The sequence below is a fragment of the Schistocerca cancellata genome, chromosome 7, assembly GCF_023864275.1.
Source record: "Schistocerca cancellata isolate TAMUIC-IGC-003103 chromosome 7, iqSchCanc2.1, whole genome shotgun sequence".
NCBI lineage: Eukaryota > Metazoa > Arthropoda > Insecta > Orthoptera > Acrididae > Schistocerca > Schistocerca cancellata.
Genome location: NC_064632.1, coordinates 288104793 through 288122612, shown reverse-complemented (window position 1 = coordinate 288122612; position 17820 = coordinate 288104793).

The following is a 17820-nucleotide window of genomic DNA, read 5'->3' as shown; positions in this document are numbered from 1 at the left end:
AACTGCGGAATTGTTTTTTTGTGGATGGAACTGGAATGGCTCTGATTGCTTCTAACTTTTCAGGATCCGGCTGAATGCCTTCAGAAGAAATAATATGTCCCAAAAACCTCACCTTTAACCTACCAAATTCAGACTTTTCCAAGTTAACCGTAATTCCAGATTCTGCAAAAATACATAACAAACTGTTGAGGTTGCGATTATGTTGTTCCCATGAAGCTTCTACTATTAGAATATCGTCCACATATAAGGTGATGTAACGTTTTAAGAACTCAGGTAATATGGAATTTAGTCCGCGAATGAATGCTGCCGAAGAAATGTTCAAACCAAAAGGAAGTTTCCGAAACTCCTAACAAACGCCGAAAAAAAGGAAAGCTGTGTATTTTCTACATTCTGGATGAAGTTCGATCTGACAAAAGCTGTATCTGGGATCAATGGAAGACAACACTTTTACACCATTAAAATTTTGAAGAAGTTCTTCCAATGTTTGCGGCCTGTCTGTTTCAGGAATAATGATAGTATTTATTTGTCTCGAATCTAAGACAAGCCTGATCGATCCACTTTTCTTCTCAACAACATGTAATGGATTGTTGTATGAGCCTACTGCAGGCTCAATAATGCCCTCGTCAAGCATAGATTGTATTTCTGTTCTAACACGGTCCCTATAATGTGCTGGAATTACGTATGGTCTAACACAAAATTTAGTATGCTCACGAACACGAAATTGGTATTGAAATCCCTTGATTGTTCCTGTTTTGTGAGTAAAAACTGTGGAATGTGCTTGTAAAATCTCAAAACGGTCCTGCCTATCAGTGTCATTACAATTCTCAATTGTTTGAATTTTATTCTGAATTAACTCATCAATTTCAAATATGCCGTCGATATCATCCCTGTCAGTACTTGCAGAGTGATTGTTAGTGTCTAGTTCCGTAGAAAATTCCGAACTGTTGTCTAATAGAAGGTAAAGCCGATTAATTTCTTCGTCATGGTTTAAGAGCCATCTTCAAATTTCAAAGCAATTGACTTACCTTCTTTCTCTAAACTTATTTCAGCATCGTGAAAGTTTAAGATTGCTTTGTATTCATTCAAAAAGTCTACTCCCAGTATAATTTCCGTCGACAATAATGGAACAATAGGGAAGTTCATAGAGAAGCTGTGGATTTGACAAAAGAATTCTAAGTTGGTTTGTTGGCGTACATCTACACTTTTTCGAATGATTGCACCTTGTAATTTAATCTTACGTAACGGAAGTGTGGGGCAATCGTTCGATTTGTAGCATTTGCTAAAGGCTGTTTCACTAATTACTGAAATTGGACTGCCAGAGTCAAGTACTGCCATAAATTTTACGTCATTTACTGTAATGTGAATCACAGGATATGCAATGTTGTTATGTTTTACGTCGTGTTCCTGGAGTAAGATGTCCCTAATGTCTTCCATTTTTACGTATTTACTAGCTACGGCAGCTGCGTCGTCAGTTTCATAAGTACGTTTTGTGGCTGCCAGCGGTATGAGTCATTGCCTAATGTGTCTTTGTTGGCGCGCGTCGGTATTGGGATTTGTAGACCTAAATTCTACAAATTCACCTTGTCGAGAGGGCCGGAATCCCGCCAGTTCTGATGCAATTCACGTCAGTCGTTATGATTATACCGTCTGTCGTCATGTCGGTAGTTCCTGTAGTTTCTTTAATGTCGGTTAAGTGGTGGAGAATTTCTCCCTGAATTATCACTGCACGGTGGACCGTTGCGTCTGAAGGTATTCTGTATCCTGTGATAATAATAGTTCTGGTTGCCAAATTGTCTGTTTCTATGATTGTCCCTGTCATATTCATTGCTACGGAAATGCGATCTTTCTCTGTAACTATTACTATGCCAGTGGTTGTTATATGGGTGGTGTCTGTTTTGGTCAACATTAGCGTTGTAAGAATAAACTTGTCATGTCCAGTTACTGTTTCTGTCATCACGGAATTGTGACAGATGTGACCTGTAGTGATTGTTTTCCTGTTTTCGCATTCAGCGACTGTCTGTGTCAATTTTCAGTTGTTGTAACAGTCCCTGAAAAGCTTCAATGTCGTCTTTGCAACGTGCTGCTAAAATAATATGTCGTAAATGTTCAGGCAGTTTGAATAAGCAAATGCGGATGAATTCTGAGGGGCTGTAGGGGTTTGACAGGTACTGATTCTTGTGCTACATGTCTTCAAAATATTTCACAAGACTGGAAAATTCAGATTGTTCGAAGTGTTTCATCATTATGATGCTATGTTTTACTCGGTCTTGTGTAGCTTGAGACCAATATGCTGAGAGGAAGGCATGATAAAAATCTCCTTCACTGTGACAATCGTGAATGACCGATTGCATTCTTACAGCTGGTTCATTCTCTAAGCAGCCACACATAAATTCTAACCTGTGCTCCAATGACCAGTTGGGAGGAAAACAATGAGAGAATTGATGGAGCCTCGCTTGTGGATGAATGTCGTTGGCAGAATTCTTAAACGTTTTGAATTTACGTGTAGTAATGAACAGCTTATAGTCAAAATCATCATGTCGGCGAGTAGCATATCGGTCATGGTTACGTCGTGTCGGCGGTTCCATCTCAAAATTCTGTGCACCTTGCCAATTTCTTTCATAATTTCCGAAATGCCCTGTGTTATTATTTTGTGGCTTTTCCGTATTTCTAAGTTCCTCTTCCCGTGTTGGAGCGCGAGTGTCCTCTAAAGTATGAAATTTTTGTATTACTTGTGCCAACTGATCTTGTACTTCCCGGATTTCTCTTTTGTATTGCGTATTAATTTGATTTTGATTTTGTTTGAATTTCTTAATTTGTTCATACTCTTCTGTGTCAGTGATGGCTACAGGTCTTGTGTCATTCAGATCATCGTGTACCTATGTAGATAAGTTAGTGAACTGATCCGAAAGTTCGGCTACTTTCTCCGATAGTGTACTTATTTCCTCAGTGTGTTTTTCTCAACCAAGTTTCAGAGTGTCCATTTGTGTTGAAATCGAATCTACTGTGTCCTTTAAGTTTTCTTGAGTTTTTGCAAGTTGCGTAACCGAATCGGTAGCTGCAACTGAGTCAATTTTAGCTTGCAAGGTGTCGTGATTTTCATGAACAATAGTTTGCAGTTCTTTTATGGCTGCTTCGTGATTCTGAATGCATTTTAATGACGGGAAAAAATAGGTAGGAAATGCTCACAAATTTGTGTTTTTACGTCATTACAGACTTTTTGACATTTCGATTCAATGTTATGTAACTCAGTAGTTAAATCTTCACGTGTTTGTTCAAGTGTGGTGTCTAACTTCCGAAGATTTTGTTCCATTGTGTCTAACTGTTGCTGTGTTTGTCTCTGGTGTTGTTCCATTGTGTCTAACTTTTGAAGATTTTGTTCCATTGTGTCTAACTGTTGCTGTGTTTGTCTCTGGTGTTGTTCCATTGTTTCTAACTTTTGAAGATTTTGTTCCATTGTGTCTAACTTTTGAAGCCTTTGTCCCATTTGTTGCATTAACTGTAATAACAGTGCACTGGTGTCTGAAACATGTTCCTCAGTGCTTTTCGGCAGTGAATTTGCACCTGCAACATTTACATTTTGACAAGCAGAAAATGTGTCTTGACTTATTTGAGAAAACGGTGAGGACCCAAAACCTCAATATACAGTATTTGCGAAATTGTGTCCTGTCATTTCGGTTTCCTGAGGCGAGCTATTGCCGACCGATCTATCGATAATGCTTCCCTGTTCACTAATTGTTTCACTGCCTACACCATTATTTACAGCGCGCTCCATTTCCCTATGCACAATTACCAAATTACTACTTTGTACATTAGTTATTTCATTACATGGTGGCGCTAACACACTGCTTTCGTCTTCACTGTCATTTCTCAGTTTACTTTGGAGCCTAGTATTACGTTTTTCACACGCCATTATTGTCACAATATTTCACATGACAACACAGAAAAACACAATATGAAGAGCAAAATTAAGAGAACACATTAACATAGCACTGAAAATAATATCTAGTTAATTGCAAGCGCAGCTGCGAAATACTTGGTGCAAATTTACATGCGTGCCACATCTGTTTTACTGTACAACAATGAAAGACAGCAACTACAAAGGAGATTCTCTTTACAATTACGCGCTAGCAATAAACAATAGCTACACTAATTACACAAACTACAAGGAAAAAAATCAGAAGATTCCAGTGGGGTATCCTCGGCTAAGGGTCGACATATGAAACTCCCCTTGGAACAATTATACATGACTGTGTTTAAATTGACACACAAGATTTTTAGCGCAACGCAATCTGACTTCCAAAAATCCCTACAAAAGAATGGCCCTGACTATCATTAACCTATACCTTTCACAAATCACTTACCTCACCAAAAATCTTCGTTACGCGAACTACTGCAATACAGCGAGCGCCACTACTGCCAGCTAAATAAAAGATTCAAACTACTGAAGGCACTAACTACTAATAGGCATAGTTAGCAAATGAAAGATTTTGATAGAGAACAAACAATGTATTTACCTTAATAATCATAACATATATAGCAGTTCATGCCATCCAATGTTACAAATTTCAAATCTGCGCCATTTCTCTCCCCACATCCACCACTGCTGGCGGCTCACCTCCAACTGTGCAACGCTACGCGCTGTTCACATCCAGCTGCCCAACACTACAATGGCAGACAACAATGCAAACTAGCCATAGACTGCACACAGCACAGCCAGTGATTTTCATACAGGGCGCTACGTAACGTTGCCAATAAGAAAACATAAACAGCCTACTTACAAATATAAACTGAATCATAGGTTAATCAACAGTTAATTTTACTACAAAAGTGCGCAGTAGAAAGCTGACATACAGCCACACAATCCTTTCAGGTATTTTGACCATATTATCAATTTAACCGCTCCCATTCATTAACAAAATAGCCTCGCAGTCTTAGGGAAAATGGTGGCTTAAAGAAAAAAAAAAGAAACATGAAATTTTTGGGATTGCTGAAGAGTAATGCCTCCCAATTTTTATTCAAATATTTATTTGAATAAAGGAAAAGTGATGAACATTCCAATCTTTATTTTTCATCTATACCATATTTACAGCCCTCTGCCGCTAGAGGGCTCCAAACTGTACCGTGTAAAACGGTGATATGTGTCGTCCACTTTGTCGCTGCGTGAGAGACAGCGTGGTGTAATCAAGTTTAGAATTCGACAGTTTTTCCACATATGGAGTACCCTCTCATTCAGCATGACAACACCAGACCACATCCGAGCCCTCGGACATCTGCAATAATCAGACGCCTTAGGGTTACTGTCACCGATCATCCTACACACAGTGCTGACAGGGACCCAAACTATTTTCATCTGTTTCCAGAACTTACAGGAGGTATTTGAGAACTTTCCTTTGACAGTGATGAAGCGGTGCAAGCAAAGGGAAGGTTCCAGGACAGAAATCGTCACTCTTCAGCGAAGTGTGCTTTTAGAAGGAAACCGTGGGCCTTTCGTGGGAAAGTGCTGTACCTACTGGGGTACCCAAGCACGAGTCAGGAGCCGTGCTCACAGCCATAGTTCTGTCAGTACCTCGACTCCTACCTTAGAAATTTCATAGAAGCTCTCCTGCGTACCTTGCAGAATTAGCACTCACGGAAGAAACGATACTGCGGAGACATGGCTTACCCACAGCCTGAGGGATATTTCCATGATGAAATTTTTATTCGCCGTAAAGTAAGCGCTGATATGAAACTTCAGTAGAGTACTTGCCCGCGAAACTCAATAGTCAAAAGTTGGTGTCACTGTCAGGCACAGAGTTTTAATCTGCCAGGAAGTTTAATATCAGTGCACACTCCGCTGCAGAGTGAAAATTTCATTCGGGAAATATTTACCAGGCTTTGGCTAAGCTTTGACTCAGCAGTATGCTTTCTTCAAGAAATGCTAGTTCTGCAAGGTCTGCAGGAGACCTTCTGTGAAGTTTGGAAGTAGGAGACGAGGTACTGGCAGAATTAAGGCAATGAGGAGTGGTCGTCAGTCGCGTTTGGGTAGTTCAGTGGGTAGAGTACTTGCCCGCGAAGGGTAAAGGTTCCGAGTTCGAGTCTCGGTCACGCACACAGTTTCAGATGTAAGGTGGTTGCTCCGGCAACAACGTCAAACATTCTACAGCTACTGTATCAAAAAACTGATCTCTCACTGCGACAGATGTTTTCGTCGTCAGGGTGACTGTGTTGAGATGTAAATATGCAGACGTGAAGAATAAAGAAGTTAAAGGTTAATACAGTTTATTTTATTTTAAAACGCTTCAAGAGTTTTCACATAAGAAATCTGGAGGCATTACTTTACACGTCGCGCTCTTTACTTTTTCCTGCATTCCACAGATGCAGCACGAGAGTGTAATTTTGGTTACCTGCTCAGCAGGCGTTTAGCGACAAGACAGTTTACGACAGAGGACGTAGCCCCAACCTGGCCCAAGGAGGGCTACACCTTTGCCAATTTACTTTGCATCGTGTGTCACGTGGGCAGAAATATAGCGTTGCTCAGTGTCATTCTTTCCGCCAGGTACTTATGTGGGCTGCTCAATCTGAAAAGCATAATCGACTGAAGAGTGAAACGACGAGTCTTCTTTTGAAGCTTTCTAGTTAGGGCCAGCGCCAATGAAGAATAGCCTGCAAACAGTCTTCGGTGACTGTCACTCATTCGTCAGATCTTCACTTCGCGATTGGACTTGAAAGAATTTCTTTGAATTGTCTACCAACTGGATGTGTCATACGACGAATTCATCTCCAGCACCAACCTCATCTTTGCAGGATAGCTCTTGTTCCCTATGTCCCCAGTCATTAGCATTTGGTAGCTACATTTAGTCCATTCCTTCCCCCACAAATTTTACGCTCCATATTCCCTCCAGCATCGTGGAGGGTATTCCCTGCTGCCTTAATAAATCTTCTATAATCCTGCCCCTTCTTGTCAGTGTTTTCCATATGTTTCTTTTCACGTCGATTCTGTGCAGAACCTCCTCACTTCTTACCTATCACTCTACTGGTTTCCAACTTTATTCTGTAGCACCCAGAACCACATCCTAAACTCTTTAACTGCTGCTGCCCTTTTCCCACTGTCTAAGAACATCTACTGTACAGTGCTGTGCTCCAAACGTACGTTCTCAAAATTTTCTTTGTCAAATTAAGGCCAATGTTTGATACCAGTAGATTTCCCTTTGCCAGCGCTAATATGCTTTTATTAATATCCTTGCTTCGTCGCTCACGGATTATTTTGCTTCCAAGGTACAAGGATTCCATAACTTTGCCCTTTGAGCGTCAACCAATTTTGATGTTACGTTAATTGCTTTTCTCGTTTCTGCTACTTATTACTTTTGTCTTTTTGCGGTTTATACTCAGCCCATATTCTGCTCTCAAGAGACTGTTTGTTCCGTTCAACAGATATTGTAATTCTTGTTTTGTAAATAGAACCACCTTTTCCTGCTGCAACGAGTATTCCTCTGCTTGCTGCGGAGCATGGGCACGCAAACAAACTTATCACTCGTACTTTCGTTCATCTTTATCTTCACTGAGATAGCAATTTCATCAGCTAATCTTGTTCTTTCCACTTATATTTTTGTACACACTGTGTATTATCGATTTTCTATATAGCTTAGATTAACGTCTCTTACTATTTCACATCGTGCACTATTTCACATTATCAAACTCTTTTTCTAGATCAACAAAGCCAATTACCGTATTAGGACTTTTCTTCAGTCTTGCTTCCATTATCACATTTAAAGTCAGAATTGCCTCTGTCTTGCCTTTATCTTTTCTTAAAGTAAATTAATCATCACTATTTATTATTATTATCATTATTATTAATTTTCTTTTCCACTGCTATGCGTATTATTCTTGTCATAAGCTTGGCTGCAAGAGATTTTAAGCTGGTTGTGCGATAGTTATCGCACCTGTTTATCCTTGATATCTTCGAAATTGTATGGATATTTTTCCGAAGTCTGATGGCACATAGTCAGTGTCATAGATTCTACGCAGCAACTAGAGTAGTAGCTTAGCTACGTCATCCATAATGATTTTAGAATTCTGGTGGAATGTTATGTATCCTCTATGCTTTATTTGACCTCAGGTCTTCTAGAACTCTCTTAAATTCTAGTTCTAAGACTGGATCCGCTATGTATTCCTTATCGGCTCCAGTTTATTCTTCTATTAAGTTATCAGACAAATCCTCGCCCTCGTAGAAGGTTCAGTGTACTCATTCAGCTATTCGCTCTCTCTTCTTCATCTATCAGTGAAATTCCCGTTCACTCTTGATGGTACCTTGCTTGTAATATGTTGCATCCAATGTCACATCTGTTCCAAAGGAGACATACGTATATAATTGATTCTGTAATAAATGAGTGTGAACTCGGATACAGAACAGCCACTCATTCGTTGTGTTAGTCGCTTCTACGTTGGCGCTATATAACATGTGATCAACCTTACATTGAAAATTCATTGGTAAAGCATAACAGATAACAAAGAACAATACAGTATTTCTCTTTATAGCTCACGTGGACGACGAAAAATAAGTGTGAACCGAGCATCAGTGACCGCGAGTTAATATTAAAAATGATCACGGTATCTGTTTTTTCGTACTCTCAAAGGAGAAAGATGATAAAATCTGTCCAATGAGATGCAGAGTTTTTTTGTGTCATCTCAATCCAGACGGTGCAGTCAGCAGTCTGTGGCCAAAATTACTTTTCATCTTTTGGAACAAAACGTGTATCTGCCTCCATCAGCAGAAGCAACCATCATCAGTGACTGCCTACAGAGAAAGGAGAAATGAACGAGCACATCCCTCCAGCTGAAAGATTACTGCTTCGAAGGATCAAAATGAAAGAATACAAATTTTATTACGTGTGCATGCATATGGATCGATAGTGTATGTCACCAATCTCTAACTTCAGGCCAGACATCACAAATATGAGAGGTTAAGAACTTACAGGCAAATTTCAGCAAGTTTTTCTCTAACAAATCGAATAAGGAGTTGGTGGATCTCCTGAAGAAGTGCGACGACTATTTCCAAATAGAGAGCACAAAGATACGATATAAGAAGTGCGTCAAACGAAAACAACAAATTATAACTATAATTACATGTAATCCATTATGAATCCGTCAGTGCAATGGGGATTTCATCTTTTTAACATCCAAATCTTATTTAGACTATCAGTTGAAGCAACCATCATCAGCGACCGCCTACAGAGAAAGGAGAAATGAACGAGCACATCCCTCTGGCTGAAGGGCTGCTAATGTAGTTTTTCTATTCCTTTAACGGTCAAAAACTCTGTCTTCAAAAATTGTTCCATAGCTTATCCATCTCGAGATGAGTGGGACCTATAGGCCCCTCCTTGAAATAATTATGTAACTATATGTATTAACCGAAACCAATAATATTGACTTACTCTCCGGCCATTAAAAAACGCAACAGCGCATTGAATTTTGCACCGAGTGTAGGGCAGTTTGTTCCAGAGGTGGACGGCAGTAACAGAGAAGGAATTTGCTAACGTTTTGGTTTTGTGAATGTTCTCACCTAAGTCACTAGATACTTGAGACCATGTGACGAAACGACTTGTATGCAATCTCTGGTGCGAATTACTGTAGTACTTGTGCACTGAGAAGCCAATGAAGTAGACATAGCAGATGGTCGTCAATTAACTTGTCTGGCCGCAATGAACTCAAACTGGGTGTATGAAGCACTGCCCTGGGTCATGTAGATGAATGATGCACATGCGACACTCACAAACGTTCATGGTTAACTGCAGTTGGCATAGGGACAAGCGAATGTCTTCCTGCGTGAGGCGACAGTTTCTTTTTCCTCCAGTTGTGATGCTCATCCATAGTTTGAGAGAAATAGGAGGTAGCTGTTTCCGGAATTATGAATTTATTAAATTTACAAGGGATATTACAGGGTTGGCCATAACACCCTTCAGACTATGTTTTGCCTAGTGCAGTGGAACTCCGTTCTGAACTTGACTAGTGCTTAGTTCTCATAAGTCAGTTGACACTAGCAATTTGAAGTTGTTTGTTGTTATCCGAGAAACAATGAATAAAACTTAACCACCGAACAGCGTCTAATCGTTTAGCAGACGTGGTGGAAACATGACCACAATTACCGTGACCTTTGTGAATTGTTTGTGACATGTTTTCCACAAGTCCAGTCTCGATAGAGACAAGGAATCCGCAAATTAAATTGAAGAGAGATAGTTGGTAGCCGAGCTTCCTCGCTCAGGTGGGCCGAAGTCTCTTACTACGTACGATGATCTTCTTATTGTTGCGCAATGTTTTCTACAATTACGGACCAAATCTAAAACGGAAGTGTACAATAAGTATGGAGTAGCAAGAATAAACGTACGAAGGGTTCTGAAAAAGCTGAAATTGAGACTGTATAGGATTACTTTACTTCAAGGACTCAATCTTGACGGTTCAGGAAGGAGAAAGCAATTCTGCGATTTCTACCCAATCCGACAACAACACGGTTGAAAGTCTTACAAAAATTTTATTTGGAGCGACTGTATGATTTTCAAGACGAATCCGCTCGTGGCGGTGACGACAGAGCGTGGCTTACCTGGTTGGAGTGTATGACGAGAGATTTTCAACGGTAGGTTAATTGGGCCTTATTTATCTAACTGTACCGTCAGTTCTGTAAATTGCCTAACTGTGGATCAAGAAGTGTTATTAGATCTGGAACGGCGCGCATACTGAACAGTTGCAGTCTAGGAATAACACAGTACCCGATTTTTGGTATTACCTCAACGAAAGACATTGTGCAATCGTCAGGAACCCTAAATAGAGGCAATATTTTTCTAATTTCCTTCGGAGCGCATTCCATAATCCGCCTCGCAGCTGGATTATCGATGACATGAGAGGATAACTATCGCACCTCTTTCCAGTTTCTTTTTTTATGAGATTGAACAAACAACGGAAACAACACAAATACGAGACAATAGTCATCGAAAAATTCGCAGCGGGCTGCAGTATGGAGCGTCCTTATGTCGTGACGGGGCGACTTTCTATTATTCTGACTTTCCTTTATACATTTGTATAAAACATTTAAAAAAAATAAAAAACTAACCTTCCAAAATCCTTTTTCCTTATTTTCATTTTTGTTTTCTAGAAGTTTCAGTGAGTTCCTTATTCATAATAACAAAAATATAAAAAAAGCGTTAGTGCTCATGGTTTCCGTCTACAAAGTCTGTGGATGGAGAGCAGATGGCGCAAAAAATTTTTGTAGCCTCTTCTGTCTGAATGCTGAAGACGTGAATGTAGTGGTAGTGCAGATTGAATCTATTTCACTTTATGACACACCGATAAAAAAAAAAAGAGCAGCGTCTTTGATTTATAATCAAAACGTCTTCAGTCCCGGGTTCGAATCATCCCACCGCTGCTTGAATTTTGATAAATAATCGGTATTGGCGGTCAAAGAATTCCGGCGTAAGAAGTCACTCTTCATTCTGCCAACGGCATTGTCGAAGAGAGCGAAGGTGCGTGCAGGTTAAGGGCCCTCTCTTGTCCTAGGGGTGGGAAACTGCACCTAAAGGCGGAAGGATCACCAATGACCAACGGCACGAGGATGATGCAGAAGGCAATGGAAACCACTGCATTAAAGACACATAACGTGTATCCACAGGACATGTGGCCTATAAGTGAAGAAGTGTTATGATGATCTCTTCATTGGCAAAAGATTCCGGAATAGTCCCCTATTCGGATCTTCGGGAGGAGACTGCCAAGGTCAAGGTTACCACGAGAAAAAGACTGAATAATCACCGGAAGGATAACGTTCTACGAGTCGGGGCGTGGAATAACAAAAGCTTCAACGTGGCAGGGAAACTAGAAAATCTGAAAAGGGAAATGTAAAGGCTCGATCTATATACAGTAGGGGTCAGTGATCTGAGTAGAAAAGATGACAACGATTTCTGGTCAGATGAGTGTAGGGTAACATAGCAACAGAAAATGGTATAACTGTAGTAGGATTCGTTATGAATAGGAATGCAGGGCAGAGAGTGTGTTGCTGTGGACAGTTCAGTCATAAGGTTGTTCTTATCAGAATCGACAGCAAACCAACACCGACAACGATACATCAGGTATACATCCCGACGTCGCAAGCTGGAGATGAAGAGATAATGTATGAGGATGTTGAGAGGGTAATACAGTATGTAAAAGAAGATGAAAATCTAATAGTCATGGGAGACTGAGATGCAGTTGTAGGGGGTGAAGTAGAAGAAAAGGTTACAGGAGAATATGGGCTTGGCACAAGGAATGAGAGAGGAGAAAGCCTGAGTTCTGTAACACTTTTCAGCTAGTAATAGCGAATACTATGTTCAAGAATCACAAGACGTGCACTTGTAAAAGGCCGGGTGATACGGGAAGATTTCACTTAATTTACATCATGGTCAGACAGAGATTCCGAAATCAGCTGCTGGATTGTATGGCTAATCCAGGAGCAGATATAGACTCAGATCACAGTGTTCAGAAATGGTTCAAATGGCTCTGAGAATTATCCGACGTAAAATATGACGTCATCAGTCCCCTAGACTGTGAACTACTTAAACCTAACTAACCTGAGGACATCACACACATCCATGCCCAAGGCAGGATTCCAATCTGCGACCGTAGCAGTCACGTGGTTCCAGACTGAAGCCCCTAGAACTGCTCGGCTACCGCGGCCAGCCATATTACTATGTGGTAGTGATGAAGAGTAGTCTGAACTTTAAGAGATTAGTCATGTACAACCAATACGCAAAGAAGTGGGATACGGAAGAACTAAGAAATGACCAAATATTGTTGAAGTTTTCTCAAGCTATAGATACAGCAATAAGAAATAGCTCAGTAGGCAATAAATTTGAAGAGGAATGGACATCTCTAAAAAGGGCCCTCACTGAGGTTGGGTAGGAAAACATAGGGACAAAGAAGGTAACTGCGAAGAAACCATGGATAACAGAAGAAATACTTCAATAGATAGATTAAAGGAGGAACTACAAAAATGTTCTGGGAACTCAGGAATAGACAGATATCAGTTGCTGAGGAATGAAATAAATAGGAAGTGCAGGGTAGCTAAGACGAAATGGCTGCAGGAAAAATTTGAAAACGTCGAAAAAGAATTGATTATCGGAAGGACAGACTCAGCATACAGAAAAGTCAAAACAAACTTCGGTGACGTTAAAAGCAAGAGTGATAACATTAAGAGTGCAGCGGGAAAACATTAAGAGTGCAACGGGAATTCCACTGTTAAATGGAAAGGAGAGACCGGATAGGTGGAAAAAATACGTTCAATGCCACTGTGAGGGGGAAGACATGTCTGATGTGACAGAGGAAGAAAGAGGTTCAAATGGTTCAAATGGCTCTGAGCACTATGGGACTTAACATCTGTGGTCATCAGTCCCCTAGAACTTAGAACTACTTAAACCTACCTAACCTAAGGACATCACACACATCCATGCCCAAGGCCGGATTCGAACCTGCGACCGTAGCAGTCGCGCGGTTCCGGACTGGGCGCCTAGAACCGCTCGACCACCGCGGCCAGCGAAGAAAGAGGGGTCGATTTAGAAGAGATAGGGAATCCAGTATTAGAATCAGAATTTAAAAGAGATTTGGAGGACTTAAAATCAAATAAGGGAGATGCGATAGATAACATTCCATCAGAATTTCTTAAATCATTGGCAGAAGTGGCAACAAAAAGACTAGTACGTTGGTGTGTAGAACGTATGAGTCTGGCGACATACCATTTGACTTTCGGAAAAGCATTCTCCACACAATTCCGAAGACGGCAAGAGCTGACTCTTACGAGAATTATCACACAATCAGCTTCACACCTCATGCATACAAGTTGCTTACAAGCATAATATACAGAAGAATGGAAAAGGAAATTGAGAATGCGCTACATGACGATTAGTTTAGCTTCTGGAAAGGTAATGGCGCGAGAGAGGCAATTCTGACGTTGCGGTTGATAATGGACGACTAAAGAAAACTCTAGACATATTCATAGGATTTGTTGACCTGGAAAAAGCAATCGACAATGCAATGCAGAATTTGGAATTCTGAGAAAAATAGGGGTAAGCTATAGGGAGAGACGGGTCATATACAATATGTACAACAGCCAAGAGGGAATAATAGGAGTAGATGATCAAGAACGAAGTGCTCATATTAAAAAGGGTGTAACATAAGGATATTGCCTTTCACCCCTACTGTTCAGTCTGTACATCGAGGAAGCAATGATGGAAATAAAAGAAAGGTTAGGCGGAAGAATTAACATTCAAGGTGAAAGGATATCAATGATAAGATTCGCTGATGACGTTGCTGTCTTGAAAGAAAGTGAAGAAGGATTACATGATCTGATGAACGGACTGAACAGTCTAATGACTGCAGAGTATGGATAGAGAATAAATCGAAGAAAGAAGAAGGTAGTGAGAAGTAGTACAAATGAGAACAGCGAGAAACTTAACATCAGGATTGATGGTCACGAGGTAGATGCAGTTAAGGAATTCTCCTAAGTAGGCAGTAAAATAACTAATGACGGACGGAGCAAGGAGGACACCAAAAGCAGTCTAGCAGGCGCAGAAAGGGCTTTGCTACCCATGAAAAGTCTGCTAATATCAAATATCGCCCTTAATTTGAGGAAGGAATTTCTGAGAATGTACGTATGGAGAACAGCATTCTATGGTTGTGAAGCATGGACTGTGAGAAATCCGGAACAGAAGAGAATCGAAGCATTTGACATGTGGTTCTACAGATGAATGTTGAAAATTGGGTGGACTGATAAGGTAAGGAATGAGGAGATTCTGTGCAGAATTGGAGGTGAAAGGAATATGTGCAAGACACTGATAACGCGAAAGAACAGTATGATAGGACATCTATTAAGACATGAGGGAATGAATTCCATGGTAGTGGAGGGAGTGTACAGAGTAGAAATTTTAGAGGAAGACAGAGATTGGTATACATCCAGCAAATAGTTGAGGACGCAGGTTGCAAGTGCTACTATGAGATGAAGAGGTTGGAACAGGCGAGGAATTTGTGGCGGCCCGCATCAACCCAGTCAGAAGACAGATGACCTAAAAGAAGAAAAGGAAAAGCTGATATCAAGCAGAATGGAGCACCACCACCCACATTGTGTAGATTTTGGTAGAGACTTAGGAAAAGAAATTGAGCCGTAAATTCCAGCCAGGCTCTTGGCAGGATATATTCTCTGTCGCAGGTTGGCTACCGCCCTCTGTTTAGGATGGCCGCGGCTTGCGAAGTGACTGAGACCCAGTCGGTGGCTGTGATGGAGACTCAGTAAGTGACAGGGGGAAGCCGGCGCCCGGCGCATTGCGAGTAGCCAGTCGGCTGCGAGCACACGCAGTGTTGACGTTGCGGCACCTGGGTCTGGCGGCGAGCGGAACTGCAGTGCGTTAACAGTCACCGGTCAACATAGGCTGTGTTTAAGAGTCGTATCTATCTCGAACCCTGAGGAGAGCGCTGGAGTTTACCCCGGTGTGCATGTTAACCGCCATCTCCTGGACTAACTTTAAATGATCAGTCGTTTTGTGGTGGAATTTTTGGATGTGATTGCTCCGTGTAACCACTTTGATTTTCGCTAATCATTCCTTGTAACACTTGGACGTGGGTCTGGGTTACTTGGTATTGCATGTCCATGTAACAGCGCTGTGCCGTGGTTCCGTTGCATTTATCTTGAATTAAAAGTTTGGCCGATATTCGGCATTGCTTTTTTTTATTATTATAGTTAATATGTTAAGTGATGAATTTTATGAATCAAAGTTTATTCTATGTATAAAACTTCAGCCGCCAGTTTAAATTGGAATTACAAACTTTTCCAGTGTTGTAAACTATAGTAGAAACAATTTTGCGCCGTCAGACGGTGCTTCGGTATTTAAGCTAGTGTGCGGATTGTCTGGTCATTATCACCTTGAGCTAGTTATGGTTTATAAATTTATCAAGTGAAATTTCACGTCTTTGGAGATTGCTTAATGAACTATTCCTTTAATAGTAATTGCGGGTGTCATACTATTAGGCTTAACATCTCTTCCTGTATTTGGCGCTACCCAGTGCTTGGCAGCTGATTTTAGTATTTTAGTGAACTGTGTATTAACACTGTGTTGGTGTGCTCTAGAAGCCGTTATTGGTGTGGGCAGGCACTCCTTCCTGTTATTGTCACATGATCTCTCAAGCTCGGAATTAAGATGCGCGGCCGATGTGAACGCAAAACGTCGAGAATGTGCTGATTGCTGTGTAGACCTGTCAGGCTATCGTATCATATTGCCGATTGTTTTCCATAATATTTAATTCACGTATTTAGGAGATCGTGCTATTGAGGTATTTTTTTTAAACCTAGTAGTGTTTACAAATTTTTCATATTGAAAAGGCCTAATAATTGACTAGTGAGCTCAGATCTGTAGTTATGTCAAGGCTATATTCGTGTAAAGTAATTTTTTATTAAATTAAAGTTGGGGCCATAAAGCTGTTTTTCTTAAAAAAATTGTAATTATTCTCATTGCTTTTATACAGTTGAATAATTGGTGTAGATCACCACTATTTGCCAATGCTAGTTAATCATTGTTTTGTTATCACTGCTCTGTTTTAATTAACGTGGTGAAAATAAATTTTTGTATCCTCAAGTGAGGTCAGCATTCAACTCCAGCAGCCCATGTGCCCTGCTTACCTGTCCTATACCTTACCAGAAATATTCCACAAAGGTGTTGGCAGAAGGGGTATTACTAAACGCCGTCCACTATTTCCAGGTATTACAACCACAGATTTTCCAGTTTGGGGTACACTAAAATTTGAGGTTCGTTCCGCCAGAATCCTTTGATTTTGAGCATCCGAAGGAACGAATCAAATCGGAATCTGAAAACCTGCAGTCTCAGAAAATTTGCGACAAAATGCATAAATCAGTGATGGAAAAGACGCAACGCTGCCTTATAACAGCACTGATACATTCTCAGCATTGCTTCTAGGGTTCTCGAGTGTATTGCCGGACGCAATCGTCGAACGTCCACGATATTTCGGCGAACAACCATTTCGCCATCGTCAGGTGGTACCGACGAAATGTGAGGTGTGCGGAGCGTTCCGGGTATTATACCTGCGGGACCGAGTTCTGGCCTCGCAGGCTCCGCACCGTGCTAGTCGGGGGGAGGGGGGGGGGCGGCTGTGGGAGCACCAAGGCAGAGCCTCAGTTGTCTGCCGGCCGCCGGCCGCGTCGCATCTCGAGTGCGATGTTACGATTTCCTTTGTTTCACCTACGTACTGACACCCAAGACTGACTTCGATGGAACGTCGTGTCCCTCTTTATTAAATTATCCGTCACACGTACTGCAATAGCTTCTTTGGGAAGGGTGTCCCGAAATGTTTTCGTTATGGCCAAGACTTTTTGATAATTCTGTGAATGTCAATACTCAATGCAGTGTCCTGCTATTGCGGGCTGATTGCGATCTAGTAAGCAGGTGTGGCGCTCGTATTCTTTGCGGCGATCTTCAATACTGCAGATTGTTTCACCAACTTACGTTTTCCCGCATTCACTTGGGACGTGGTTCCCCAGCTTTTTTGAGGTGCAGATCGTCTTTGACCGACCATAATAGGACTCGTATTTTGGCTGGAGGGTGGATGATACATTGCCAGATAACGGTATGACATCGGTCTTCCTATTTTCTTCTACTATTGGGCTTTCGTCTTCCGGAGGGTTCTTGGAGTTCTTGCGTTGTAGGGCCGTCCGAATCTGTCGGATGGTGTATCCATTTTCGTGGATGAATGACTCCAGGTGTTACAGCTCTGTTTTAAGAGTTTGTTGATATGAAATGCAATATGTCCTGTGTACGAGGGTGT